At 49.6% G+C, this 19289-nt stretch overlaps 1 long non-coding RNA gene across 1 annotated transcript; it reads left to right on the forward strand.

Moving 5' to 3' along the window:
• The first annotated feature begins 356 nt into the window (after positions 1-356).
• Positions 357-15663, forward strand: LOC124696669. The gene is made up of 3 exons (XR_007000715.1): positions 357-694; positions 1191-1574; positions 15291-15663. It is a non-coding gene; the product is annotated as an uncharacterized LOC124696669 (long non-coding RNA).
• Positions 15664-19289: the final 3626 nt, after the last annotated feature.

A 19289-nucleotide genomic window follows, 5' to 3' on the forward strand; every position in this document is an offset into this window, starting at 1 on the left:
GATCGGTTACCAAAAATAGAAACGAGCGTGACACGCGTGACGCGGCGAAAAGGGAATTGCCTTCGCGCGTCCGCGCGAGCGCTCCGCGCCGACAAGATTCGCTCGCTCGAGCGATCGGTTGCCAAGAAGGGGATTCGATTACTTTGACCAATGCAAGATGACTTGCCTGGCAGTTTCACATTATTTAACAAATTTTATAGTTAGGTATACTCATCCGACAAAACATATACTCCTTTTGTTCATACCAAGCGATTACCCAAAAATAAGGTAGGCCATTTGGAAGCACTTATATTAAACAAAGGCATATTTTTAGGCCGAATAAGAAACTTCTCTTGATTTTTAGGCCAGAACACACGCTCTATTCCCCTTTTGTTCGCCGCTCGGAGGCAGACACGCACAACGCCGGCCGACGGCTCTCTTTCTCCCCCATCTTATCACCACCCCGGCCACACGGAGATCCGCGCCCCAGCCCGAGACCGCTTATCGCGTCGGCACCGAGCTCGTGCCACGACTAAATCCGTTGACAAGCGGCGCCAAGCTGCGGTGGTTGTGGCGGCAATGGCCGCGGAGATGAATTCGCTGGGCATGGTGGGGGCGAGCGCCGGGGTCCAGGTTCCACCATGGCGCCGCCAAGCATCTTCGTTTGCCCAGCGATGGTTGAGTCGTTCTGGGATCGAGCCCTCTGTCCTTCACGGTAAAGACCTAATTACTCCTGGCAAGACCTACTCACCAATGTACGCATCGACCTATGAATGAGTGCTTGAATTCGATCCTGTGCATTGTTGTTTGCTAATTTTGCTTCCCCGTTTTGTCAGCTAGATGACTCTAACTAATTATTACTTTTGGTGTCCGGACTGTATCCAACAATTAATATTCTTACCTTGTTCATCCTGTTACATAGTATGCTTGTTCCTGTGTTGGCGTGTTAACCATGCCTGTTGCCTGAGAACTCAAATTTGGTTATGGCTGTGGTATAGCAAAATTAATTTTCTTGTTTTGTCGTTGTGGATGTAGATTTGAAGTCTCATTCTACAATGCAGTCCCCATGTGCATTTTTTTTTCTCTGATGTAGCAAGTTGTTGGATTCTATCCTTGTAGTTCTTGTTGATCAACATGATTCTTACCTGTATTATCTACTGCTAGAATTGGCATTAGAGCACTGATGCTCTCAGTTGTAACTTTTTATGCAGAATTTTGTTTCAGTGCGTCGATGCCAATATTGTTCCTCAAAAGCTTGTGAATCGTGCAGGAGTAACAATAAGTCTTGCATTGAATTTGTTCTTTGGCTCTTATCTCACGACAGTGGATAGTAAGTGATATGATAACCTTCTATACATGCCTAGTGTATTAGAAATTCAGGAAGCCAATTTGGGAACGCAATTAACTTCTGTCGTTGTATTGCTGACCTGGTATTGGGTGGTCGGCGGTGGGGTGGAGCTCGGCGTTGTAGACTGGAACTTGCTGTTCATGGAGGACATCCTCCCCGGATTCCTCTTGGCGGCGCAGCAGGCGGCACGCGGCACGCAGGGGGCATCGCTTGGGAAGGCCGGCACCATTTCCATTCAGTACCACTGGTATGCTCCATTCTTGCCTGCATTCTTTGCTGCTACTTCAGCTTACTTTGCATTGGATGTTAGGCTAGATCTTATCTATTGTGATTAATTAATTTTGTTTAGCATAAAAAAATATGAGAAACATAATTGGTCCACTCCATTCTGTAGTTCTGCAGCGAACGTATAGTGTGATGCTCACATATGTAGTGTTTACATACAGAGAGGACAGACTATGAGTAAGGATGGAACTTCGGCCGGTTGGGCTGACCCATGGATTAATCCTAGCAATTTAGAAATTGAATCAACCAGTTACTCGTGCATAAAACACAATCTGCTATTTTGCCTTATTTTGACTCTAATATTTCTTCTTTACATGCAAAATTGTCAGATACATTTTTAACATAAGTAAATTAACACGAAGAATAAAAATGTTGTGGAATGAGGTGCAGCAAGACATCATGAGTATTATAGTATTTAGAGACACATAAAAATACAAATTGATATGAAATGTTTGTTACAACCATTACACCTTCGGAGCTGCTGAAATCTGGTTCAGCGAGTTCAATTGCTAAGGATTTCCTTGTAGACTATGTTCAGCGTGGTTGTTACAAAGGACTCGGTTCTTTTTCGCTTCTTTGAATTCTCGGTATTGTCCTTCCCATTGTCCTTGATGGCGAGGATCTTGATGTTGCTTTTCGCGGTGGCTCTAGACAACGCGACGTACAACTGTCCATGAGAAAATACCGCCTCCGGTAGGTACACGCCCACAGTCGGGATGGTTTGCCCTTGCGCCTTGTTGATCGTCATGGCAAAGCTGAGCCTGATCGGGAACTGTTTCCTCTTGAATCTGAACGGGAACATGTCATTGTCAGATGGACATAGAGGTATACGTGGAAGAAACACCCTCTCTCCTGCGTGCTGCCCCATGACGATCTCTGCGTCGATGGCGTTACTCTGGAACCCACGGACCACAAGCCTCGTGCCGTTGCACAGCCCGTTAGCTGGGTCTAGATTCCTCAGTAATATAACGGGGCAATTTATCTTTAGTTTAAGTGCATGTGGTGGAAGCCCATTAGGAGTTAGGTCATTCAAGAACTCTTGAGGGTAGTAGCCATGCGGATCATCCTCCGCACTATCAAAGCTGTAGTAGATCCTCTCCTCTCCCTTGAAGCGCTCAATCATGTGCATGTTTATTGCATCGACGCTATCGTTCCTTGTGGAGAGGATAGCCCGAGAAGTCATGTAATGTGGATTGTCCATGTTGTGGTCTAGGGTAGGAAACACATGGTCGATCAACTTCTTTATATCAGCCACATTGTCGCCTGTAGATGACACACAGATATCTTCGGGAAGCCTGATGTTTCCGTCCTTGTCAGTTTCCTCGGTGCCGTTACCTACCCTCAGGAGGTAATCCGCGAACCACTCGTCGCTCTGTGCCCTCATGTTCTTGATGAGCCTTAGCTGGCGCATGCCCTTCCACGAGTTTGAGCTCCGCAGACTTGCGTCGATTATCTGACCCCGTGACCCTTTCCTCACTACGGGAAGCACCTGCCTGAAGTCCCCACCGAACACAACGGTCTTGCCCCCGAAAGGTCGGTTTGGGCATTCCATGATGTCGCGCATGCTTCTGTCCAACGCCTCAATGGCCTGCCGTTTTGTCATAGTTGCCTCGTCCCATAGTATGAGTGAAGCCATCCTCAGGAGCTTGGCTGTCCCACTTTGCTTAGTGAAGCTACATGATTTTCCTTCTTCAAGGTTTAGTGGGATCTTGAACCTCGAGTGGGCTGTCCTTCCTCCTGGCATGATGGAAGCGGCCACTCCTGATGTTGCTGTGGCTAATGCGATCTTTCTCTCGCTCCGAACCCTAGCGAGCAGTGCCCTATAAAGGTAGGTCTTTCCTGTGCCTCCTGGGCCATCCACGAAAAATACGCCCCCATCTCCGCCATCAACTGCCGCTAGTATCTCATCGTAGGCAAGCCTCTGCTCGTGGTTTAGTGAGGTCGCTAGAGAAGCGTCTTCCTTGTCTACCTGGATATTGGTTTCCTCGATGACCTCCCTGGCCTCTCCATCTGTGTTGTCGTAGGTCTCGTCAATGTCTGGGAGATGGAACGACTTTATGTCTTTGCCCATGGACTGCAGCATGCCTCTAATATCAAGTAACACCTTCTGCTCCACTACTTTTGGGCATGTGTGTTCGCGCCGATAGTCGTCAGACATCGCCTCAAGGTGCCTATCCCAAAGACCACGCACATCCCCAGGCTCGCAGAATACTAAGATCGTTGCGAAGAGCCTCCTGAGTGAGGCTGGCATGGCGAACTGCTCTGACTCGGTAAGACACTCGTCGAGCGTGTTGTCGGCCTCGATGAGTCCCCTCCTCTCGGCGGCCTCACGAAAGTTATCACATAGCACACCGTCCACTGTTTTGAGATCTTCGAAGGACCTTGAGCCTGGTACGTGGTTTAGCAGCACCCTCAGAAAGTACCGATCCCCCTCAGCAGGATGGGCTGACACGATCCGTCCTATTTGTTGACCCTTGTCCCTTTTCTTCCAGTATTTTGTTGCTTGCCATGTGAAGCTTCTCGGAAAATCTTTGTAAAGAATATCCTGAGCCCATGCGTGCTTCTGGTTAGCCACGAAATACTCAGTCAACATGGATGGGGTCTGTCGGGCGGCGACGTCCTTTAGGTTGTCTCCTGTTTTGAACGTGACCATTTGCATATTTTCGAGATGAAGCGGAAGTGGTAGGACCGATGGGTGGTTCTCGCATAGCTTGAAGCCGAATATCCTCCACATGGCCTCCGGTGGAGTAACCCACCTTGCGTCAACGAATCTCTTGATCTCGTCTATGTTACCATCGGCGTCGGGCTTCTCGATATTGAACGAAGTCTGATCGTGTTGACTGCCAAAACCCACCGGCGGGCAGCGGCCTTGTCAACACTGTAGAGCCGGGAAGAGCCTAGAGCTGCGGCTGGCTGAGACCCCTCCGAGCGACGGCCCGCAATGCTCTTCTGGTCACACGCGGCGTTGCGAAGTGCAAGGGCGTGCCACCCGACCTATACCCGGTCGGGAAGGTGATGAGGGTGCCTCGCTTAGTTTCTGCGGGGCATACATGTAAACGTTAAATACGAGCCTCGATCGGCTCTCGAGTTATCCCGTGAATCGGCTCAAAGAGCCGATCCACCCATGATCCGTACGGGGTGCACGAATACTTGGTGGTCCCGCTTGATCAAGATAAAGCTAATGAGATCTACGACGATTTAGGGTTTTCACCGCATAATCGGATCATCCTACTCCAGGTTGGGCCTTGCGGCCACGCACGGTGCTCGTAAGCCGATCCTAAACAAGGCCAAAAAACCAACATGAAGTTGATCCTAGGAACATCCCGTTTAGGACTTGCGAACGCCACCCTACGTGCCACCGGATCCTCCCCCTTTGTAAGGCCTAACTATTGCGGATATTAAACTAATCCTTGCAGAACAAGGAGCAATCGTAACGGATCAGATCTACTAAATAATGATCAAGCGGGTGCCGCCCCACACCCGAGATAGGCGTGAGGGCGGCTAGATATGCAAGGGTTGCACTACGTAAGCATGCTTAAACGAAGAACAATGCTAACCCTAACACATCTAATGATAACTACGTTGCTCGCCATCAAAAACGCTTCGATACGAGCAACGCATGAACAACGTGGGGCTTGTGCTGCCTAGATCGCAAGATGCGATCTAGGCAGCATGTCGCTTACTCGATAGAAACCCTCGAGACGAAGGAGTTGGCGATGCGCCGAGATTGGTTTGTTTTTGGGGTTGAACGTGAGTTGTTGTTTATTCCATAAACCCTAGGTACATATTTATAGTCCAGGGGACTTTCTAATGTGGGCGTGCACTAAACCGTGCACGAGACAAACTCTAACTTTTAATCTAACATACAATCTACCATAAAGATACACGGGCAATTCAGCCCAATCCCTTCGTGTCAGGCCGCTTCAGGATTCCTCCACATGTAATCTTCCAAGCCCGGCCCACCTCTGGATTTGTCTAAAATATGGTGATAACACATGCCCCCCTGGTTTTGGAAATAACATTTCCAAAATCATTATGCTTTTCCTTCAAAGGGTCATGTCGTGGCAGAGCAGAGCTGTTGCAGTACTCGTCATCATTATGCCCTGTCTTCTCAGCTTCTCTGCAAAATTCGATAGCCCTGGCGTCATCTCCTCGGGAACTTATACATTAAATTCTCACCAGGCTTCTCGTTATTCAACTGTGCCGATTGATTAGCTTTCTTCATCTCCTTCCTCTGTTCCAACCATCGGCACCCCAAAAAACCCTTCGCGCACCATGTCTTCTTCCTCCTCTCGCCTCGTCGGGACTTTCCTTTGAATCATCTTCCCCGAACCGATGCCGGCACCGAGCCCACAAGAGGCCCATGCGGCCAACATCCGCCGTGCCATTGAAGCCGGGGAGGAGTCGGACCATGACTTCTCCATCCGGTCCGAGGACGACCGGTCCTCGACGGACGGGAGAGCGACCTCCGTTTCCTCGCCGGCGGGGAATCGGAGGAGGAGAGCGACGACGATCGCTTCTCCTGGGACGACTTCACCTCCTCCGAGGGGGTGGTGGAGGAAGAAGAGGAGGAGGAGGACGATGACGACGACTCCCTCGAGGGCTACCCACCAGCAAAGCGCCTTCGCATGTGGTGGGACGACGACAAGCAGCGATGATGAAGACGGGGATGAAGCCCCCGTGGAGGGCTACGGGAGTAGCGACGAGGAGCCCATCGGCGGCAGGTGCCGATGAGAGCTCGAGGATGACGACGAGGGCGATGACGGCCCGTAGATAGGACCCCTAACATAGGGTCGATAGTAGCAGATTTGGGCAATGTATCCCCTAGTATTTCCTTTTGAGGGCAATTAGCTCTTTATGTAAGAAATCTCGCCTATCAATGAAGAACTTGTTCCCCAATTCGAGTTTGCCGATTTCTTCGAGTTTGATTGAGCCGATTTGCCTCTCCCTACCGACCTTGCCGATTTGCCCTCTTCGCCAATGTGTAATGAGCCGATAACAACGCATCGGTCCTTCGACATTCATCCTTCCATTCTTCAACTCCTTAGCGAGCGTTCATCGCTTTGTGAAGAAGGTTGCAACGAGGATCAGCTCGATGGTACTTCAATCGGCCTTTCAATGGAGCACCTACCGGGCCTCGTTGCCCCCGAGTCTCGGCCAAGGTAAAACGGAGACGAGGATACACAAAAGAGCTGCATAGACCTGGGCTTGATCGTGTATGGGGAAGTTCCTTATGCAGCGTCAGCCGATTTGAACACAAATCGGCTTCTCCGAGCGGAAAGCCTTAAGGTGAGCTGCCCCCGAGCTTCTTTAGTTCCTGCCGGCTAGATCGGCTTCTTTCCTTTGATGGATCTAATGTCATCCATCCTTGACCTGATCCGTCCGCCCATGCTCGCTTCGATATTGTTCTTGAAGAAATCTCCCTTGAGTCGATGGCCATGCATCGGCTTTCATGTCCTTAAGTCGATGCCTGCCGCATCGGCCGTGCTCGAAAATTTTCGAATTTTCACTTTTATTACGGCCGACCCGTGCATCGCCCCCATATTCCAATACCCATCAACAAAAGATGAGATGCTTCGTTGCATATCCTCGTATTTTCATATACTGGGTGCCCCCGAGCCGATTCTGTCAAGAAAATTGATGGTATCGGCTCGTTGGATAACATGTTGAACCCAGGCGTAAAGGTAGGTGAGGATAATTTTGGCCGATTGCTCGGAATCGGCCTCCACGTTGCTTGCTCGTTGAAGGTTTTGTAAGTTTCCTTCGTAAATTTTTTGGGGCCGATCACAAGGATCGGCCTCTCCTGGTTTGCTCATTGGTTTGATCTTGCTACTTGGTCAGGCTGGATGAAACCAACCCAACCTCTGACTTGATGCGCTTGCTGTCGTCCACCTTGAGTGCTCCGTAGAGTCGTGGAGGGCTAAGCTCTGTCGGCAAGACGAGTACCATGTTTGTGCCAGCCGATGTCTCATCATCGGCTTTCCTCTGTTTGGGGCGCCACTCCATTTTCCGTGGACGACCCTCTTCATCCAGGGTTCGCCGAACCTTTGCGACCGGATCAGGCCGTGCCTTCCTTAGCGTATGCAGGTACAACCTTTCGGCTTCCTCCGGGCCGCGCAATCGCTCGAACCTCGCGCTTTTGGGAACAGGCTGAGTCCGTCGAGGCACCACCTTGGCCGATGGTACCTGTCTTCTTCCACTTCTCCCTCGTCTTCCGAATCTTCAAGATCTGCCCAACGAGGTGACTCGGCGCGTTTGCTTTGTGGCGGGAGAGGCCCTAGGCGCTCGAACACGGACACGTTGGCTGCCTCCTTCTTTTTCGATTGCATTCCGGGCAATTGCCGATTGTGGGCAATCGGCTCATTCCTGAATCCCAGCGAGTGTCCGAAGAAGGGGCAGTCCCAATGCCCGGCGTTGTCGTCTTGCTCCCTTGATGCTTCCGTGGCATAGCGCTCGTGCTCCTCCTCATCGCGATTCTGCCGACGATGTCTTCGGCTTCTCTAGCCAAACGATCTTCTCTATCATCGTAATTGGACCGTCGGCGTTGGTCATACCGACTAACATATTTGTTGAGGAGGTGATCGGAGAGGGGTCGCCGATATCTTATATTCTTCACCTCTCCCTCCGTGACATAGCGCTTGCCATCATGACGGAGCCGATCGCGTGGAGCGGCCTCCTCGGTGTCCTTGCTATGAGAGCAGCTGCCCTCATCTCCATCTTTGCCGAGTGGTTTCCGGGTCCTACCATGTTGATGTCGAACGAGGGATCCTGGCTGGCAACCTTCGGGGTAGATGATTTCTACCATGTTAACGGCGGGGAAGGGTTGGGTGTCGACCTTCATGGCGTATCGGTTGAAAATTAGCCGCCCCTTCTCTATCGCCGCTTGGATGTGCCGACGCCACACCCGGCACTCGTTGGTGGCATGGGAAAGCGAGTTGTGGAATTTGCGGTACGGCTTTCCGTTTAGCTCTTTCGCCGTGGGGAACTTGAGACCTTCGAGAATCGTCAACTGTTTCTCCTTGAGCGGGAGGTCGAAGATTTGTTCGATCTTGGTCACGTCAAAATCAAATCCCCTGGGCGGCCCCGGTGGCTTTACCCATTTGCGGGCCACGGGGTTCCCCCCGAGTCCACTCAGCCACTTGCTATCTCTTGGCCTCCCGCGAGCACTTCATCCTCCTCCGTATCGACCATAACTATCGCACGCTTGAACTTGTCTTGGTACAGGTCGGGGTGGCGCCGTTCATATGCCGATAGTTTCGAACCATGTGCGCCGGCGAGGGATAATCTGCTTGGGAGGCCATGTCCTTGAGCTGTGTTGCAAGGCACTGCTACTCGCCAACTCGACTGCTTCCTTTTCGGTTATACGAACCGAATAACATCGGTTCCTAAGATTCCTGAAGCGGCTGGATGTACTCCGTCACCGTTTCCCCGCGCTTCGACGTAGTTGTGCTAGATCGGCAATGCCGGACTCGGAAGCTTCGAATGGTATTGCATATGGAACTGTTCTTCCAATTGCTTCCAAGACTGGATGGAGTTTGCTGGCAAAGAGGTGTACCATCCAAAAGCCGATCCCGTGAGGGACTGTGAAAAGAGCCTCACGCGTAGCTGATCCGACACCGAAGCCGGTCCTAGTTGAGCCAAATATCGGCTGACGTGCTCGATGGAGCTCGGAGCCATCCGATCCACCGAATTTGGAGAAGTCGGGGAGCCGATATTTAGGTGGCGGCGGGATCATCTCGTAATCGTCGTGGTACGGCTTGGAATAGCCGATCGCCCTTCTTTTCGGCATCATGCCGAACTGGTCTCTCGGTATGGTACCGATCCGATCCGCCGTGCTCGGCCGTAGGAGTTGCACTCCGAAGATTCGCCGGGGTGGCGTACTTGGCCTGCCATGTTTGCTTTTCCAGCTCCGAGCCGGCTGCAGGAGCCGGGCTCGGGAGTTTCGTCGGTGTGGCGTATTTAGTTAGCCACGTCTGCTCTGTCGCCGACGTTCCTCGTGTCTTCGCCGGAGTCCCCGATGTTGTGGCCTGGTTTGTGAGTGCCCAGTCACCACAATCCGGCACATACATGCACGCGTATCCATGAGGGATCTCCTTAGGCGCCTCCATTAAGAACTCGGTAGTCACTAGGGTCGCCACCAATCCCGTAGACGAGGAATGCCGGTGTAGTCGGCACTTCAGCAGGTGCTGCCAACGCATATGGCAGCGGTGGACCGGGACCGGAATGGCAACTCTCCTTGATGAGTCCCGAGAGCTGGTCCCGACGGCGAGTACCGGTGGCTCATGATCTCCTGGATCACGCGCGAGCGACACGCTCCAACACGTTGACCAAGTTCTCGAGTGGCGGTGTAGCGAGTGAGCCACCGGGTAGTTGATCTCTCGCCGCGGACCCTCGGTGCGTTCCTCCGACGGGCGAGAGAGATCTATCCCATCGAGCGCACCTTGCGGTGAGAACCCCTTCCATCTGATGCCACCGGAACGGGTTCTCTGAAAAGAGCCGATGAGGTCGGCTTCGAGGGTAGCCTTGATCTCGTTGTATTGCTTCTTGAGGTCGTCAGGCAGATCCTCGTAGGTGATCGGCGTGCCGTCCGCCATCTCGGATGTAGATGGCGATGTGGTTGATGTAGACGATTGTCCCACCGGGCGTGCCGGAATGTGTTGATCGCCAAAACCCACCGGCGGGCAGCGGCCTTGTCAACACCGTAGAGCCGGGAAGAGCCTAGAGCTGCGGCCGGCCGAGACCCCTCCGAGCGACGGCCCGCAATGCTCTTCCGGTCACACGCGGCGTTGCGAAGTGCAAGGGCGTGCCACCCGACCTATACCTGGTCGGGAAGGTGATGAGGGTGCCTCGCTTAGTTTCTGCGCGGGGCATACATGTAAACGTTAAATACGAGCCTCGATCGGCTCTCGGGTTATCCTCGTGAATCGGCTCAAAGAGCCGATCCACCCATGATCCGTACGGGGTGCACGAATACTTGGTGGTCCTGCTTGATCAAGATAAAGCTAATGAGATCTACGACGATTTAGGGTTTTCACCGCATAATCGGATCATCCTACTCCGAGGTTGGGCCTTGCGGCCACGCACGGTGCTCGTAAGCCGATCCTAAACAAGGCCAAAAAACCAACATGAAGTTGATCCTAGGAACATCCCGTTTAGGACTTGCGAACGCCACCCTACGTGCCACTCGGATCCTCCCCCTTTGTAAGGCCTAACTATTGCAGATATTAAACTAATCCTTGCGGAACAAGGAGCAATCGTAACGGATCAGATCTACTAAATAATGATCAAGCGGGGTGCCGCCCCCACACCTGAGATAGGCGTGAGGGCGGCTAGATATGCAAGGGTCCCACCGGGCGTGCCAGAATGTGTTGACTGCCAAAACCCACCGGCGGGCAGCGGCCTTGTCAACACTGTAGAGCCGGGAAGAGCCTAGAGCTGCGGCTGGCTGAGACCCCTCCGAGCGACGGCCCGCAATGCTCTTCCGGTCACACGCGGCGTTGCGAAGTGCAAGGGCGTGCCACCCGACCTATACCCGGTCGGGAAGGTGATGAGGGTGCCTCGCTTAGTTTCTCCGGGGCATACATGTAAACGTTAAATACGAGCCTCGATCGGCTCTCGAGTTATCTCCGTGAATCGGCTCAAAGAGCCGATCCACCCATGATCCGTACGGGGTGCACGAATACTTGGTGGTCCTCGCTTGATCAAGATAAAGCTAATGAGATCTACGACGATTTAGGGTTTTCACCGCATAATCGGATCATCCTACTCCAGAGTTGGGCCTTGCGGCCACGCACGGTGCTCGTAAGCCGATCCTAAACAAGGCCAAAAAACCAACATGAAGTTGATCCTAGGAACATCCCGTTTAGGACTTGCGAACGCCACCCTACGTGCCACCGGATCCTCCCCCCCTTTGTAAGGCCTAACTATTGCAGATATTAAACTAATCCTTGCAGAACAAGGAGCAATCGTAACGGATCAGATCTACTAAATAATGATCAAGCGGGGTGCCGCCCCCACACCTGAGATAGGCGTGAGGGCGGCTAGATATGCAAGGGTTGCACTACGTAAGCATGCTTAAACGAAGAACAATGCTAACCCTAACACATCTAATGATAACTACGTTGCTCGCCATCAAAAACGCTTCAGTACGAGCAACGCATGAACAACGTGGGGCTTGTCGTTGCCTAGATCGCAAGATGCGATCTAGGCAGCATGTCGCTTACCCGATAGAAACCCTCGAGACGAAGGAGTTGGCGATGCGCCGAGATTGGTTTGTTTTTGGGGTTGAACGTGAGTTGTTGTTTATTCCATAAACCCTAGGTACATATTTATAGTCCAGGGGACTTTCTAATGTGGGCGTGCACTAAACCGTGCACGAGACAAACTCTAACTTTTAATCTAACATACAATCTACCATAAAGATACACGGGCAATTCAGCCCAATCCCTTCGTGTCAGGCCGCTTCAGGATTCCTCCACATGTAATCTTCCAAGCCCGGCCCACCTCTGGATTTGTCTAAAATATGGTGATAACAGATCGTGGCCCTTGTATACGTACTTATATAGGTATTTGACGGCCTTTATGCTAGAGCACACCTCCACGTTGATGTGGCAGTCAAACATCCGCAAGAGGTAGGGGTTGTAAGGCACAACCCATCTGTTGTCTAGCATCTGACCTCGGACAGTCGCACAACGATCGTCCTTCCGTCTCCGATAAATGGGGTATGAGTCCTTCCCCTGTACGGTGGTTTCATTGAATGCACGCGGGTACCTACACTTGCAGGACCCATCGTGCATGCACACGTTGTTTGGCTTGAGGACACCGCATGGGCCGTGCATCATATGCTTCACGACTATGGCGTATAGCTCCGGTACTTATTCTTGTCCGGGAGCTCGGCGGATATGACACGGTCGTGCATCGCTTCCGGCACAATGAGTTTATATTTTGAGTCCATGATCAACAGGAAATGGGCGTGTGGGAGGCCCCTCTTTTGGAACTCGACCACGTAGACGTAGGCCTTCACAACGCCCAGAATATGCTTCTTGGTCAGCATCTCTTTCATCATCTCCAGCTTGGCCCTAAACACCCGGACCACAATGTCTGGTCGGTCCTGAGGGGTTTGCCCTGGAAGAAGTGCATCCTGTATCTCCTGCCAGTTAGGATTGCAGGTCATCGTCAAGAAGATGTCAGGCTTGCCGTACGTCTGCACCAACGCCATGGCGTCCATATGTCTACGCTTCATGTCTCGGAAGCCCCCCTGGAACTTCCATGGGAGAACAATCCTTGTGCCAATAGCGCTTGCGCGAGTCTCTCCAGCCGTTATGCTATCCACAATGCCTTTATATAGATCCGCACGTATCTCCGACTGGTGCTCCCTGAACCAACTCAGCCTGCATCCCTCGATCTTTATGTACATGTCGACTTCAAACTGTTGAAATAGACGCCCGCCATGTAGTATGGGGTTAAATATAGCCGGACGCGTCTGTAGTCGGTAACAGTAGTAGTCCCTAACGGAGACGCATATATTGCCACCTCCATCTGTGTGAAAGACATAAAAAAACAATGTTAGGCAAAATACGAAAAGGATAGACAAAAAAATGCAGAAGTGTCTTGAACAGCTGAACCTTCATTGTCACGGTCCTGTCTTGACTTTTGCGCGACGTGCCAAGGCGTATCACGTTTAGGGAGATTTGGATGCCAACCGAGCTCCCCCTTCGGGAAAAAGAGAGGGTACGAGAGCGGGTCATAGCATCCTTGTGTAGCATGTATACTATGCCTCTCGTTGTTGTCACCGTATAGGATAATGCTGCGCTTGAATCTATTTGCCAAGTCACTCCCCTCGACCCAGATCGCAGCCACCTCAGACGACACCGGTAAATTATATCTCCTTTGGTCTAGCTTCTTGTCGGTGTTCAACTCTATACGGTAGTTGTCGAGGTTGTCCTTGTAGGCGCCCAAACTCCTAAACTGCTCGGAGTACGGGTTTCCTCTTAGTATGTCCACAACCTTCCGAACGACCTCTTGGTCCAGGTCCTTGGTGGCTTCCCTGCGATGGATCAGGCTGGGATCATCATCGTAGAAGTAGAGCTGTAGATGTTCCGGGCGAGAGTTTGGCCCGAATGAATGCATGTTGTGGTATAATTTGCCTTGCGCCCGGAATGTGTACACCCCGGACCTCATGTTGGTGCAGCTGTTGTCTAGGCTGACACCAAGAGTTGTGAATGAGATGTGGCCGTTGAAGAATCGTATGCTCTCCCGAAAATGCCGAGAGTCCGAATCCGCGCTAGACCATAGCCTCATCAACTCTGGGATAGGCTCTGGTTCAGCAAGCTTGATATTTCCGTTTCGACAACAAAAACCGTCGGTCTCACGCTCAAACTTCTTGGCATGGCAGTGTTCGCAGTCCGGTTCTGGCTTCAGCATGTGCGTGCCGTTTGGGAGGTTGGAGTACACAAAGTCAAAAGGATCGATAGATTCCGCGCCGGATGAGTTTGTCGATGTCGATGTATCAAGGTCCATGTCATCAGCTTCGAATCCTACATCCATGGGATGTCACATTGACATAGAGTTCATATTGACTCGTAACTTAGAGGTGCGTTGGAAAGGGTAGCACAAGTACCTTCACGGCCATAGATGTAGCACTCCTTGTCCATGAGGTCATCCGGGATGGTATTCTCGTCCATGATACCGCGAAGGATGGCCTCCATGTCACCTAGAACATTCTCGATTTGGTATGTACGATCGTTGAATAAGCCATGACATAAATTAATTAAATGAGTGAAGATTAGTTTGTTACCGTCGGTCCTAATAGTATAGTCTGGCATGCTCGTTGAAGTGTAGGGGGGAGGTGAAGAAGTTCCCTCCCCGGTGTTAGATCTGTGTGCGCTCGATGTCAGGTTTAACATTGGCAAAGTTACTGCATTTGGGCACTGCATCGCAATGGATTCAGCGCACGGGGTGTTCCTCCTAGCCGCAGCGTTTTCCCTGCGCTGAGCTAGCCTTGCCGTCTTCTCCTGTTCAGTTTTTGTTTGCGTAGATGTGGGTTGTGGGGCTGCTCTTCTACGCGCATTAATTTCATTCTTTTGCTCGGCCGTCAAACTATTTCATCGAGCTCTATCACGGTCTCGTCTTGCTTGGTTTGCGGGTTTTGATATTGCTCTTCTATGTGCATTAATCTCCTCTTTTTCCTCGGGCGTCAAATTATTTCGCCGAGCTCTATCACGTGCACGTCTTGCTTGATTTCGATCTTCTGAATTTTTTGAAGTTGGTTGCTTTTGATTTCCAATGGCTGTTTTGTCGTTCTGTTCCATTTCTGCAATCACAACAAAGAAACAGAAAGTGAGATTGTTGAAACAGTAGTTCATAAAATAATGCATGAAGAGTGATATTGTAACAGAAAAGTTGCTTTGGTTAAAACTGGAATGCTTAAACAGTAAACTCTCAGAGTATCAATTTTGCTAGGAAAGTGTGTGAACAATAAACAGTAGCATCATCCTTTGAAGGAGTGTGAAATACTCGCTTGTGCTGATAGCTCATGGAACCTAGGATGTCTTAAGGTAGTGCGTTGAGATATGGCTGATGGACGTCTTAAGGCAGCCACGTTGAGATATGGCTGATGTGATCTCTATGGCTGATATGTCTTTGTTTCGGTAATTGTCTTTTCTCTCTCTCTGTGCAGGACACAACTGGTACCTTTGGTGGAGCGCAGATGTAGTTCCGGCTAATGGAGTTGATTGGGTGCAGCAACTACCTATTTCCGGTGAAGTGAGTCGATTGGCAGCAATCGAGAGTATTTCCGGTGAAGTGAGTCGATTGACAGCAATCGAGAGTATTTCCGGTGAAGTGAGTCGATTGGCAGCAATCGAGAGTATTTTTGATTATACGGCAGGGAATCAAAGTCCTTTTATGATACGGGTGTGGTTCCGCGTTTTGGCACAGTTCCTATCGGATTAGAAGAAGAGTTTGGCAGAGTTGAAGTCGTTTTTTATTCGCTGGACTTGTTTTAACATTGCTCGGATACTAATAGTCGCTGGGCTTGTTTTAATATTGCACGTGCCAAGTGTCTGGGCTTGTTTTAATATTGCACGGGCCAAGTGCTTTTGCATGGGCCAATTCAGGGGGCCATGGGCCAAGTCAGGCGTGCGATCCAGGCGATCGATCCACGCGTGCGGGCGATCGATCCAGGCGTGAGACGTTACGGGTCGCATTGCAAACTATAATAGTAAAGAAGATTTAACGAAGAAGATTCAACCTTCGCCATGAATACTATGAGTAAAGCCTAGGGATATATTTGTCCATATGCAACAGCGGAGCGTGTCTCTTTCCCACACATGCCAGGATCCATTTTATTAAAACAAAAACAAACAGACGCTCCAAGCAAAGTATATAAGATGTGACTGAATAAAAATATAGTTTCAGGGAGGAACCTGATGATGTTGTCGATGAAGAAGGGGATGCCTTGGGCATCCCCAAGCTTAGACGCTTGAGTCTTCTTAAAATATGCAGGGGTGAACCACCGGGGCATCCCCAAGCTTAGAGCTTTCACTCCTCTTGATCATAGTATATCATACTCCTCTCTTGACCCTTGAAAACTTTCTTCACACCAAACTTCAAGCAAACTCATTAGAGGGTTAGTGCACAATAAAAATCCACATGTTCAGAGGTGACACAATCATTCTTAACACTTCTGGACATTGCACAAAGCTACTGGACATTAATGGATCAAAGAAATTCATCCAACATAGCAAAAGAGGCAATGCGAAATAAAAGGCAGAATCTGTCAAAAACAGAACAGTCCGTAAAGACGAACCTGGAAGGGGCACTTAACTTGCTCAAACGGAAAAACTCAAAACTAATGAAAGTTGCGTACATATCTGAGGATCACGCACGTAAATTTGCAGATTTTTTTGATTTTTTTACAGAGACTACTGCGCGAATTCGTGACAGACAGCAATGCTGTTTCTGTGCAGCAATCCAAATCTAGCATCAACTTTACCATAGAGATTTTACTTGGCACAAAAACATGATAAGGAGAGGTTGCTACAGTAGTAAAAAACTTCCAAGACTCAAATATAAAACAAAGTACTGTAGTAAAAACATGGGTTGTCTCCCATAAGCGCTTTTCTTTAACGCCTTTCAGCTAGGCGCAGAAAGTGTATATCAAGTATTATCAAGAGATGAAGCATCGACACTACCTTGGGCTTTACCCTTACATTTCTTGTTCTTTTTCTTACTCTTTGATTTAGGGAATATATGTGAATTTTAGGGTGCCTTCTCCCATATCTATGACGGCTCCCAATAGTTTCAGCAGGGATCTTCCGAGTGTGATTTGTCCTGTTCCTGCACATTCAATAACAAGATAATCAATGGATATTGTTCTCGCAAGAACGGTTGTATGCACATCCGCAACTATTCCTTTAGGAATTATAACAGAGTTATCAATAAGAGTTATTCCTTCTCCCCCTTCAACGAATCCCCAAAGTTTCAAAGATTCATGAATACTCTTAGGCATTAAGCAAAATTCAGACATAATATCACAATTGGCATGAAGAGTTTGGTCACCGATAAATTTTTTAATAGTAGGATCCCATAATGAAGGTTCAGAGTTCACTAAAACTTGATCAAGACGGTTACGAACATATCTATAATTTTCATTCAAGCGAGATGCACTTGTCTCAAGAGTGTTTAATCTATTATAAATGCTAATAAGGGCTGAATCAAAGTTATTAGCTGAATCATGTGATGCAACCAACTTCTTTATGGCATTAAAAGCTTGATCCCCATTGCAATGAAGGAAATCTCCTCCCACTACAGACATCCAAGGCATATCTATAGCGAATCATAAGACCAAAATAAAAATTACTAAGGAGCAAACTTAGAGTCATTTGAGGTTCAGCTTTACGATAAGAAGTAAAAATTCTGGACCAAGCATCTTTAAAACTCTCCTCATCCCCTTGTTTAAAAGTGAAGACTAATTCCTCAGGTGAAGAAGTAACAGGTGCAGAACTAGACATGGTAGCAAAAGTAAAATGCAAGTAACTAATTTTTTTGTGTGTGTTTTTGATATAGAGTGCAATACAGTAAATAAAGTAGTAAATAAAGTAAAGCAAGACAAAAACAAAGTAAAGAGATTGGAAGTGGAGACTCCCCTTGCAGCGTGTCTTGATCTCCCCGGCAACGGCGCCAGAAAAAGAGCTGTTGCCGTGGGAGGCAATTCTCTGTGGTGTAGCTTTTCTTCAGTTCCCCGGCAACGGCGCCAGAAAAAATGCTTGATGGCGTGTAACACACACGTTCGTTGGGAACCCCAAGAGGAAGGTATGATGCACACAGTAGCAAGTTTGCCCTCAGAAAGAAACCAAGGTTTATCGAACCAGGAGGAGCCAAGAAGCACGTTGAAGGTTGATGGCGGCGGGATGTAGTGCGGCGCAACACCAGGGATTCCGGTGCCAACGTGGAACCCGCACAACACAACCAAAGTACTTTGCCCCAACGAAACGAGTGAGGTTGTCAATCTCACCGGCTTGTCTGTAACAAAGGATTAACCGTATTGTGTGGAAGATGATTGTTTGCGAGAAAACGAGTAAAGAACAAGTATTGCGAGTAGATTGTATGCGATGTAAAGAATAGGACCGGGGTCCACGAGTTCACTAGAGGTGTCTCTCCCATAAGATAAATAGCATGTTGGGTGAACAAATTACGGTCGGGCAATTGACAAATAGAGAGGGCATGACAATGCACATACATGATATGATAAATATAGTGAGATTTAATTGGGCATTACGACAAAGTACATAGACCGCTATCCGGCATGCATCTATGCCTAAAAAGTCCACCTTCGAGGTTATCATCCGAACCCCTTCCGGTATTAAGTTGCAAACAACAGACAATTGCATTAAGTATGGTGCGTAATGTAATCAATAACTACATCCTTGGACATAGCATCAATGTTTTATCCCTAGTGGCAACAGCACATCCACAACCTTAGAACTTTTTGTCACTGTCCCAGATTTAATGGAGGCATGAACCCACTATCGAGCATAAATACTCCCTCTTGGAGTTAAGAGCAAAAACTTGGCCGAGCCTCTACTAATAACGGAGAGCATGCAAGATCATAAACAACACATAGGTAATAGATTGATAATCACCATAACATAGTATTCTCTATCCATCGGATCCCGACAAACACAACATATAGCATTACGGATAGATGATCTTGATCATGTTAGGCAGCTCACAAGATCCAACAATGAAGCACATAAGGAGAAGATGACCATCTAGCTACTGCTATGGACCCATAGTCCGGGGGTGAACTACTCACTCATCACTCCGGAGGCGACCATGGCGGTGAAGAGTCCTCCGGGAGATGATTCCCCTCTCCGGCAGGGTGCCGGAGGCGATCTCCTGAATCCCCCGAGATGGGATTGGCGGCGGCGGCGTATCTGGAAGGTTTTCCGTATCGTGGCTCTCGGTACTGGGGGTTTCGCGACGGAGGCTTTAAGTAGGCGGAAGGGCAACGCAGGGGGCCACACGAGGGCCCCACACGCTAGGCCGGCGCGACCAGGGCTTGGGCCGCGCCGCCCTATTGTGTCGGCGCCTCGTGGCCCCACTTCCTTTCCCTCTCGGTCTTCTGGAAGCTTCGTGTAAAAATAGGACCCTGGGCGTTGATTTCGTCCAATTC

This window comes from Lolium rigidum, chromosome 1 (assembly GCF_022539505.1).
Source record: "Lolium rigidum isolate FL_2022 chromosome 1, APGP_CSIRO_Lrig_0.1, whole genome shotgun sequence".
NCBI lineage: Eukaryota > Viridiplantae > Streptophyta > Magnoliopsida > Poales > Poaceae > Lolium > Lolium rigidum.